This window comes from Panthera uncia, chromosome B4 (assembly GCF_023721935.1).
Source record: "Panthera uncia isolate 11264 chromosome B4, Puncia_PCG_1.0, whole genome shotgun sequence".
NCBI lineage: Eukaryota > Metazoa > Chordata > Mammalia > Carnivora > Felidae > Panthera > Panthera uncia.
Window position 1 is genome coordinate 111280550 of NC_064809.1, and position 11531 is coordinate 111292080.

The following is an 11531-nucleotide window of genomic DNA, read 5'->3' on the forward strand; positions in this document are numbered from 1 at the left end:
ACCACTGGACTCAAGGGCACGTACCATCTGCATGGTACATGGTAGGTAATGAATGAATGAAAGGACTTCGTTGCTTTGGAGTCACAGGTGGGGCTTCTGTGGCTCCTATTATATGTAACGTGTATGATATGTAACTGCAGCTCAGTCTTGTTCATCATCTTGTCTATTCCAGATCCTCGCCCAGGGCCCTGGGGCATGACAGGCACCAAATGAATGCTTTGTCACGGAAAGAAACCATGGCCCCCAGAAGCTTTTGAGCGCTACGCGGCAGGGCCGAGATGCAGCCAAAGCATCAACAAGATTAGCACGAGGCCTGTTCAGTTCCTGAGGACGAGGCACCAAGTAAAAGCAAGATCATAGCTGGCAACGCTCTGATGTTCCTTCGTGGAAATCCTTGATGTGGGCTGTGAAATGTCAAATCCAGATTTGATTAAGCCCAACTCCAAATCCCCAAGGCAAGTGTGTAGCCACAGTCTTAATGTCATTATTGGAGCCACCTCCGTCTGTTGCTTTCGAAAGGGCTGAGCTAGCACCCCGTCCATTGATACTGACTCCTACAAAATGAAGCCTGCGATTAATTCCGCACGTCCGAGGCAGATAATGCCTAAAAAGCTTGATCTGGCTCCTTCCTGAAAATTGAAGTATTAAATTGAACCAAAAAAAAAAAAAAAAAAAAAAAAAAAAAGAATCCTCTGATCTGCCGTAAAGCCAAGAGAAAGGGTGGGTCCCAAAAACAACAGTAGAAATCAAAGCTTTAGTTTCTTTGGCTTAAGGCTAGACTGTTGTCTGTTTGGAGTTTTCCACTTCCTCCTTTAAATGATAACCTATCAGTTTTCAGTTAACCCATACTTTGAATTTTTAAAGACAGAAGCCAATAAGCAACACAGGCTGATGGGAGGGCAGTGGACCAGCTGAGTGATTCAGTAGGATACAAGTGGAAACTTGGCTTGCTGTGCTGGGACACACTTGAGGGATTGGGCACAAAAAATAGGCCAGAACCGACTCCCAAACCCAAGTAGGCAACACTGGGATTTATCAAATTAAACCCAAATGCCACAGCTTCACGGGAGCAGACCGGATTTCACCACTGCATTCTCAGAGGGAAGAGGGGTGGGGGGGCCGCTGCTCCCCAACTCAACCACAAGGCAGAGCTCCACTTTGTTCTGTGAAATTCAGAACACATTTGTTTTTTTGTGTTTTTTTCCTCTTCAAAATTTGCTCCTGCCCTTCCTTAGGGTCTGCCTAGAACGAAAATACTAAGAGCCAAAAACACCAGCAGAAAGGCTGCTTTATTGTGAAATCCAATCTCAGCAAAAGCAGGAGAATCAGCAATCTTTTGACCTTCCCTAGTTGTGAACGGACCCACATGGTTTTAGATAACTAGGGAAATGTCTGATGAGCTGTCAAACCACGGAAATTTTAGAGTTTTGCTTGTCACTCTATATAGAAATGATTCAGAAGTTTCTTAAATTCCAGAGGCTTCCTAAGACCAGGACGGCTGAGAAGACACGTCTCTAGGTGACCCTGGGACCAATCTCCTGTTTCTGGAACTTTTGAAATTAGCCCAAGCCACATATCTAGACACAATGGATTTTGTTGGAGCAGTCTACACCAGACTTGCCACAAGAGATAGATCAGTTCCAAACCAACATCTACTAGAGAGGGGTGGGGCAAGCAAATGGCTTTCCCCCAGTTTTTGGTTCCTATAGCGAAAGCTAATCCCAGACGTGGCTGGGACATTAAGGCTGGAGTCCTGGCAGCAGCAGCCATTGGGATGACTCATTCAAATATCAAGCCCTCCTTTATGCATAAATTATATTAGACATAGTCCTGCCTTTCAGGGGCTCCCTTGCCTAAAAGCATCCATTGTCTCATTCTCTCTTGGCTTACACATGACATCCAAACTCATCTAAATCATTTCCAGCTTGCTCTCACGTCCTCTTCCGTCTTCCCAGCCCTTCTGCCATGCATTCTACCCTCCAGACCAAGGGTTGGCAAACTTTTTTCCGTAGATAGTCATATAATAAATATTTTAGGCTCGCGGGCCATGTGGTCTCTGTTACAACCATTCAACTCTGCTGTTGTAGAACAAAAGCAGTCATCTTTAGACATAAATGAATGAGCATGGCTATCTCTCAGTAAAATTTCACTTACAAAAACAAAAACAAAAACAAAAACAAAAACAAAAACAAGTAGCAGGCTAGATTCGGCCCCCAGACTGTAGCCTGCCAACTCCTGTTTTAGACACACCAAATGTATTCCTTTGCATGTGCTGGTTTATTTTGTCTTGGAGCTTTTGTCCTTTACCCCCAGCTCAAATAAATTAATTTATTGGAATGCTATTAGGTGTCAGAGACTGTCCCGGGATCTAGAGATGTAGCAGGGAGAAAACAGACAACATTTTCTACTGTATAGAATTCAGATTCTGGTGGAAGCAAATAGATAGTAAATCAGTGGCAAACAAAATCATGCAAGGCAAGTAGAACTACAATGAAGAAAAATCAGGCAAAGTAAGGGGTGAGGATGTTATTTTTTAAATTTAATTTATTTTTTACATTTACATCCAAGTTAGCATATCGTGCCACAATGATTTCAGGAGTAGATTCCTTAAGCCCCTTACTGATTTAGCCCATCCCCCCTGCCCCACCCCCTCCAATAACCCTCTGTTTGTTCTCCATATTTAAGGGTCTCTTCTGTTTTGTCCCCCTCCCTGTTTTTATATTATTTTTGCTTCCCTTCCCTTATGTTCATCTGTTTTGTCTCTTAAAGTCCTCATATGAGTGAAGTCATACGATACGTGTCTTTCTGTGACTGACGAATTTCGCTTGGCGGACGAAAATATGGAAGGCTTCAGGAATTTGCGTGTTATCTTTGCACAGGGCAATGCTAATCTTCTCTGTGTTGTTCCAATTTTAGTACATGTGCCGCCAAAGCGAGCACGAGGATGTTATTTTAAATAGAGTGGTCAAGGAAGGTAACTTTGATGAGGTGATGTGGGCACAAAGATGAAAATAAAGTATAAGCTCCATCAATGTGGATGAGGTGGGGGGTGGGGCAGGGTGGTAAGCATTCCAGGCAGAGGGAGTGTCAAGTACAAAGTGCCCAAGGCAGAGCATTCTTGATATACTGGAGGAAGTGAAAGGGGACCAGGGTGGTGTAGTGAAGGAGTGAGGGAGGAGATCAGAAACGTAGCTGTGGGCAACGCTGTTTACAGCCTTATAGGCCATGGAAAGGACTTTGATTTTTATTCTAAATAAGTCTGGAAACCACTGAAAGGTAGAGAGCAGAGGGTGCTGTCATCTGCCTTCTATTTTCGTAGGATCTCTCCAATAGCCGCGTGTAAGATGAAGTGTAGGGAAGTTGGAATGAAAGCTGAGAGACCGCTAAGGAGGCTGTTGCAATAATCCGGGGGACAAATGTTGTTTAGGCAGAATGATAGCAGCAATGGTATGAGTGGTCAGATGCTGAATATATTTTGAAGGCAAAGCTGAAAGGTAGGGTGTGGAGGAAATACTCAAGGATAACACCCAAGAATTTTAACCTGAGCACCTGGAAGGGTGAAATCTGATGGACTGAGATAGCAAAAACTGTAGCAATTACAGATCGGGTGGGGATAACAAAGATTTATTTAAGTTATGTTATTCTTTTTTTTTTAATGTTTTTAAATATTTTCTTATTTTATTTTTGAGACAGAGAGAGACAGAACATGAATGGGGGAGGGTCGGAGAGAGAGGGAGACACAGAATCTGAAGCAGGTTCCAGGCTCTGAGCTGTCAGCACAGAGCCAGACGCGGGGCTCGAACTCACAGACCGTGAGATCATGACCTGAGCCGAAATCGGACACTCAACCGACTGAGCCACCCAGGCGCCCCTTAAGTTATGTTATTCTTAAGATGCTTATTAGATCTGTAAGTGGTAACATTAAATAGGCAGTTGAATTAATGGTTTTGAGTTCAGTGGAAGTAATATGGATAGACTAGTTATCTGGGAGTTACCTGCAATAAAGCTGAAATCAGATAGGATCAGTTAGGGAGAAGTGAGAAGAGACTAGAGGTCAGGGACTAAGTTCTGGAACAATCCAACGTTTGGACGTTGGGAAGAGGAAGAAGAGCCACAAAGAAGACTTAAAATGAGTGACCAGTGAGACAGGAAGTGAAGTAAGAGTGACTACTCTGGGGCCAAGTGAAGAAAGCCTTTCCAGAAGGAGGAAATGAACAAGTCTGTGAAATATTGCCAACATGTTGAGCAAGATGAGGACGAAGGCATGACCCAGATTTGGCAACATGGGAGCCACTGTTGACATTTTGTTTGAGGAGTGGTGAGGATGATGGACTGTACAGAGTGTATATGACAGAGGATGGGAGAGGCGCAAATAGTACCTTCTTTCCCCTGGGATCCTCTCATACATTTTACCCTTACAACACTTTTCACAATTATACTTATTGGCTCATATCTCTATCTCCTCAACTGAGCTTTGGGCAACTTCAATGCTGAGCCATGTTTCATTCATCCTGTCTACAGTACAACACGGGCACAAATCAAGTACTCATCAAGTGTTTGTTGAATGAATATGATACTGTAATCTAAGAAGGAGAGTTTTCACGTAAATGAATATGAGTACCATTGAGACTAGAAAAAGTAATACTGAGTAGAAGAACTTGAGAAAGAGGGAGAATGGGTACTTTTATTACCGCATGGTGTTACGTATGACACTAGAGGTATTTGGGTTTCTACCCTGAACATTTTACTTTTTTTTTTTGTCTTGAAAGTACATATAAATTATTCTCCATAACATATGGTGAGATCAGTTAGTATAACTAGTCCAAGTTTGCTAAAGAGGATAGTAAAGCCCTGGAAGATTTAGGAAATATGCCCTCACCCTGTAGACTATGTGTGCTTGGTATAAGATTCCATAAAACGTGTCCCTCTCTTTTCTTTTGGGTTTCCAAAGTTACCAACACACCTCTGTTGTAAGACACCTCCCCAAATCCCTATTACCCTTTTTGTTTTGTTTTTTTTCTTAAGATTACATTTTTAAAAACGAGAATCACTAAAGGAATTACTTTGGGGTCTGAATAACACTGAGTTGATTAATTCTCTCCTGGTTGGAATGATTATTTGATCATTCAGTCCTTAGAGCCATGACCATTCAGATCCAGAAGCAAAAATTATTACCTGATGATTCAAGTGACTTTCTGATTATACTGCTTAATAAAATTAACACTGAAGTCTGAAACAGTGTCCAGAAGTCAAATGGTGATTTTCCAAGGGTCTATTAAAAAGAAAAAAAAAAAAAAAGTTTCATTTCAAAGGATAAAATGTTGCCAGTCTTTCTATCTCCAAGGGAGTAAGGATTAGTAAGTAGTTCAGTTAGTTCCTGCAAATTAGGGATTCAGTTATATTTTATTTATTCGATACGGGAGTTTTTATAAGTGTTGGGTGAGTCATTTGGTAAGACCAAAGCCAAGCTAAATTAAAGCACTCGCTGGCTGAAGATATTTTTATTGCAATGAGTAGGTCTCCCTCTGGGATTTGGATATACAGGTGTGGTCAAACTTTGGCATGGAAAGTAAGTAGAATCATGAATTCTAAACCAGTGACTCCTAATGTCTTGAGCATGTAATGCTACAGACACATCTAGACACATTTGCTATAAGAAGCCAAAAACATGTGACAGAGGAAATTAGATAGAAGCAGTTGTTCTCCCTTTAGAGTTTACTTACCAATGATCCCAAGGACCCAAATACCTACATATATATATACACATTTTTACAAAGAAATAATCTTCTAGAAAACTATTCTTGTGAATTACTCTTTTGTGCCTATCAAGCTTTCTATTTTGTGGGTCGTGGATTTAATAGGTTGTAATGCTGTTTCAAACACCATAGATACTTAATGCACCATGAAAACCCCTTAAGCTATGGGAAATTACAAAAATATCTCAGTGCCATGGTCACAAATGTGAATGATCTTCTCAACAGGAACTTCAAAGGTAAAATGAAATTACATTTCCTGTAGATTTCTGAGTGTTCATTGTCCAGTGACCATGGTCCCCGAGATTTCACCCATGCTTCTCAGGATTCTGTTCCAATCAGCTAGCCAACTCTCAGCTATGGTGGCTCTGGAAATTCAGGCCTGGGGATGCCCGGATGGCTCAGTTGGTTAAGCCTCCAAGTCTTGGTTTTGGCTCAGGTCATGATCCCAGTGTCGTGGGATCAAGTCCCAGGTCAGGCTCTGTGCCCACAGCACGGAGCCTGCTTGGGATTCTCTCTCTCTCTGCCCCTCCCCTGCTCACACTCTCTCACTCTCAAAATAAATAAATAAACATTAAAAATTTTTTTTCTTAGTCTCAGTTATCTTTTGGACACACAAAATAATAGCTTTGTGCAGGTCAGAGAGGGGTTTCCTGGTGGTGTTGGTGCCTATATAACAGGCTGTTGAATCCCGAGTCTCTGGTCTAAAGAGAGTATCTATCGATAAGGTAACCATAGGGCAAGTACTCCTTGTCATCATCAGTTTTAATGAACTAGCAGAAACCAACAGATATTTTTAAATTAGTATCTAATGTTTATAATTACATAGATTTTCATTTTAGATTTTGTAAAATACATGACAGGGAGTAAAATATCACGGTCTCAGCACACCATGGGGGGCCTGCAAACATGAGAAAATCGGCTTCTGTGTTTCTGTTTCCTCTCGTACTTACACTTTTCAAAGGGCCAGAGAAAGTTTCTGAAATTTTATTTGTTAGGAGAGTAGAAGTTTATGCTTCCCTTACCAAAAGGGAGAAGTCAGTATCTTCTCCAAATCACTAACGACCACTGATTGATAAAGGGGATTATATGTCAGCTCAGTGACTTCTTGGTGATTAGAGACAGTTTATACCAAGTTCAACAACGAATTTTTAAAAAATGGCAATGCCTGTAACCATTCTTGGAAACAGGTCCACCAGCTATAACAAGCTTTCTTGTATTACATTAGATCTCTGCAAAGCAGGTGTTCTCTGCCCTGAGTGCCTTCCTTCCCCAGGTTTTTGGTTTTGTTTGGTTTGTTTTGAGAGAGAGAGAGAGAGAGAGAGAGAGAGAGCACAGGCAAACAGGGCGGAGAGAGAGGGAGAGAGAGAATCCCAAGCAGGCTGTGTGCGAGCGTTGAGCATGACACAAGGCTCGATCTCATGGCAGTAAGATTACGACCTGAGCCAAAATCAAGATTTGGATGCTTAGCTGACTGAGCCACCCAGGTGCCCCTTCTCCGGGTTTAAACAGTTCTGAACAGCCACCCTCCAGTTCCCCGTCCATCACCTGCAGGCTACACACAAATAGAATTGTTTTTTATTTTCTCTCTTTCCTTGTTTTTTAAAAAAAAAAAAATGTTCTCTCCCTTTTTCTCCCTCTTCAACAATTTCTAAGCTGGCAGTACATGTCTTTTAAAGGCAATTTAGCAGGGGCGCCTGGGCGGCTCCGTAGGTTGAGTGATCAACTCTTCGTTTCGGCCTAGGTCACCATCCCAGGGTCGTGGGATCGAGCCCTGTGTCCAGCTCCATGCTCAGCATGATTCTTCAGATTCTCACTCCCTCTGCCCCTCTCCCCTACTCACGCTCTTTCTCTCTTTCTCCCAAATAAAATACAAAAATAGCAAAGGAAAGGCAATTTAGTAAAGTGGTTAATATAAAGGCTTGGTGCTAACCAGCCTTGGGTTTGAATCTCAGGTCTGACACATACTAACTGTGCCCCTTTGGGCCAGTTACTAGACTTAACACCAAGCTTCAGATTTTTCATCTGAAAAATGGGGATATCAGTAACTACCTTCAGGATTATTTTAGAGACGAGTCAACATAGTGTCACTAAAAGGCTGAACAGTGTCCAGCATGTAAGACTTCAAGTTATTATTACTGGGGGAAAAAAACCTGACACATTGACTTGTAGAAAACATAGGAAACACGAATTCCTTCACAGAAATAATATTTGCGAGGACCTAATGGACCCGCTAACACACTGCAAAATTTGCTCAAGCTGACATTAATAGGAATAAAATGCAGACCTTTGTCACCCAACTCCAGGCAAGTCTCATTTAGTACAGACACAAAGAAAAGACTGAGGGAGAAAAAAACATAGAAAGCCACTAACTTGACACTTAAAATTGTATATCTCTGCTCTTCTCTCAGTCCAAGAAAGCACATTAGAAAGTGTATTTGGCCTAACAAGCTGACAATGTGTGGTATGGGTCAATTAAGGTTATAAAATAACACAAAGAACAGGCCCTCATCAGACTTTGGTGCTTTGCAATAGATGAAAAAGCAAGAAGAGATTTAATCAGCTTCCATGGGCTTGGGTTCCTCTTCCTCACTCTGAGAAGAAGGAGTCTTGCTTTATTCTGGTTATTTCCTGAGGAGAGCCCTCCTCCCTCCCCCAAGTATTCAGGCTAATTACAACTGGTGAGGTAGTTTCCAGGCTGAATAAGAAATCAAAAGGGAAGGGAGGGGAGGCGGTGTGGATTTCAGAGAAAAAATAACTTAAGAAAAAGTATGTTCTCAGAGGGGGAAAAATTAGAGAATCAGGTCACTGAGCTGGAGCCAGGAAAAATCCACATGAGTGGAAATTGGAGCATTGAAAGTATTTCATATTAACACATCCAAAGGCTGAATGTGCCTGGCCCAGAGGATGTTCCTCCCCCTCCTGGAAAGTGGCTGGGGGCTGGAAGACCTCTAGGCTTTTCTATGTCATATTCATTCACTAATCAGCGCTATTCAGCCAATTGCACATGTGGCCTTATATCGGTGCCCTGGAAAACACGGGGACCACATAGCAACGATTATAATCAACATCACTGGAGACTCCTATATCGGCTTCTGAAATATGAAGCTTCAAATCAGACACGGCACCAATGAAAACCAGCAGTTTCTTCCTTCCTTCCTTCCTTCCTTCCTTCCTTCTTCTCTATTTGGTTCTGCTAAGTCTACAGTTTTAGACTCAAGTACCTGACAATTATATATCAATAGAGACAGAATGCATTTTGCCTGAAGCAAAGATAGAAATGGTTTAAAGGGCAAGCAAAGTGTCATGTATCGTAGACATTAGTTGAGGTTAAACTCTGCCGATGTGACTAGAATGCGGACATCTTTGTTAGCGTCAATGTCTCGAAATTGGCTGTGTGGCCTGGCATACATATTTCCTTAATGACTTTCCAGGGCAAGAGGAAAATATTTAACAGCACTCCGTACATCCAAGGGTCTTAAACTTATTTCTCTCTTGTTTTCACTCAAAATTGTCAAGCCTTTTTATTAGCCAAATTTTAACTGAAAATTGGACATGAAACACACAATAATACAATCCTGAAAATCTCGGCCAAAAAAAAAAATCAATATTTTCTTTTGATTGTATGGCTAATTATGCTTCCACTGAGGTATTACTGGGCCTGAATTTGGGGGTGAGGCCCTAATGGACCCAAGAACGCACTGCAAGATCTGCTGAAGGTGACATTAATAAGAATGAAAAGCAGACCTTTGTCACCCAACTCCAGGCAAGTTTCGTTTAGTGCAAACACAGAAAAAGCTAAGATAGAGAAAACAGGAAGAAAAAAAAAAAAAAAGAAACAAAAACAAAACAAACAAAAAAACCTTACACTGCTCAGGAAAAATACCAGAGGAGTATTTTTTTTTCTTTGTCAGCTTAGTCATACATCTCTGGTGGCTGTTTTCTTCTTTATGTGTCCCTCTGCAACTTACCGGACTTCATGTGTCCTATCAGAGATGACTAGGGAGGAGTTTTTGTTTTGTTTTATCGGGCTAATCCCAGATTTTAATGACTTGTTGAAGTCTTCTCCCCGCGTTTCAGCTCAGTGTAACTTTCTTAGTATGTAGTACTTATGATCCCAGCTGGTCCAGCGGTTCTGAACTAGTTAGTTCCATGCGAGAGCCTCTAAAGGAGAGCTCTTGAAACATACCAATCCCAGACCAATTGAATCGGATTACCCAGAATTGGGGTCTGGGAGCTAACCAGTTCCCTTTAAATTATCTCAATAAATTTAAATGAGTCTGCTGTGTAACAAACCGTCCAATACCTAATGCCTTAAGACAACAAATTGCCGTTTGTGATGATTCTGTGGGTCAGGAATTAGGGCAGGACTCAACTGGATGGCCCTTCAGCTCCACGTTATGTCACCTGGAGTCATTCAGCTGCATTCAGTGGGCCCAATGGTCCGATAGGCTTCATTCACGTGACTGCCACCTCAGTGATCTTCTGCAAGACGCCTCTCTCTCCAGATGCCCAGCATGGGCTTCTTTATAGTATGGTGATCATGTTAGACTTCTTGAATGTCACCTGGCTTTAAAAGAGAGGAATCAGGGGGCGCCTGGGTGGCGCAGTCGGTTAAGCGTCCGACTTCAGACAGGTCACGATCTCGCGGTCCATGAGTTCGAGCCTCGCGTCAGGCTCTGGGCTGATGGCTGGGAGCCTGGAGCCTGTTTCCGATTCTGTGTCTCCCTCTCTCTCTGCCCCTCCCCCGTTCATGCTCTGTCTCTCTCTGTCCCAAAAATAAAAATAAAAAACGTTGAAAAAAAAAAATTAAAAAAAAAAAAAAAGAGAGAGGAATCAGAAAGTGCCAGCCTCTTTCAAGGTGTAGCTTCAGAAGTCCCAAATCACTTCTTCCAAGTTCTGTTTGTCAAAGGCCAGCCCATATTTAGAGGGAAGGGAAATGAGCTCTCATTCCTGATATGAGGAGCAGCATATACGTACAGAGGCTGAGAAATTGCCTGGTGGCCGTATTTTGAGAGTATAGATTATATACGAGCAGTTCCTGGTCCTAAAGTCATGGCAGACATTCCTAGCCCATCATTATGGCCTCTGCCACTGTTACTGGACATAGTACCAGAGTTGTTCTCAATGCTGCACCTCAGAGGTTAGAGGTCAGTAGATTATACCTACTGTGCAGGTTAAAATGTATTGACAAACCTGCTTTATTGGGAAGAGAGGAAGTTCTCAAGTATCTTTGCTGTGCAACAGGAAGCAGAGTTATTGGCGTTCTCCGGGAAGATTAGGAAAGGGCCAACGTCCTTGTGGCCCTGCCTTGGGGGGGGGGGGGTATGGCTCATGAGCTCTCGCAATAATCTTGTGAAGTAGAAATTGCAGGTTTTGTTTTTCTTCTCTAGTTTGTAAATGGGAAACCTGGGGCTGACCAAACACAAGCCACCATTTCAGGTGCTACAGAAGGAATAAAACGTACTTGGACATTGTTGCAGTTCTTAGTTCTTTCTTGCAAAGGAAAGGTATTTAAACAACTATTTCTAATACCCAACAGAATGAAATGAAGGTTATCAGAGAAGTAGGAACAACCCAGTCCTGGGAGTCAGAGGCAGGAAAGATGAACTCAGAAGAAAATGGTTTGCACATCAGAGAATTAAGAAAAATATCAAGTCATAAAATATTTTTGTAAAAACATCTTCTTTAAGATCATTCTATAGACAAAAAGAGGCCATTTAATGACATCATCCATTTTGGTTGCAAAACTTACACCAAAACAAACCCATATTGGTT

At 42.0% G+C, this 11531-nt stretch overlaps 1 non-coding gene across 1 annotated transcript; it reads right to left on the reverse strand.

Annotated features, from left to right (window-relative positions):
• Positions 1-2834: 2834 nt before the first annotated feature.
• Positions 2835-2940, reverse strand: LOC125920494 (U6 spliceosomal RNA). The gene has a single exon (XR_007457084.1). It is a non-coding gene; the product is annotated as a U6 spliceosomal RNA (small nuclear RNA).
• Positions 2941-11531: the final 8591 nt, after the last annotated feature.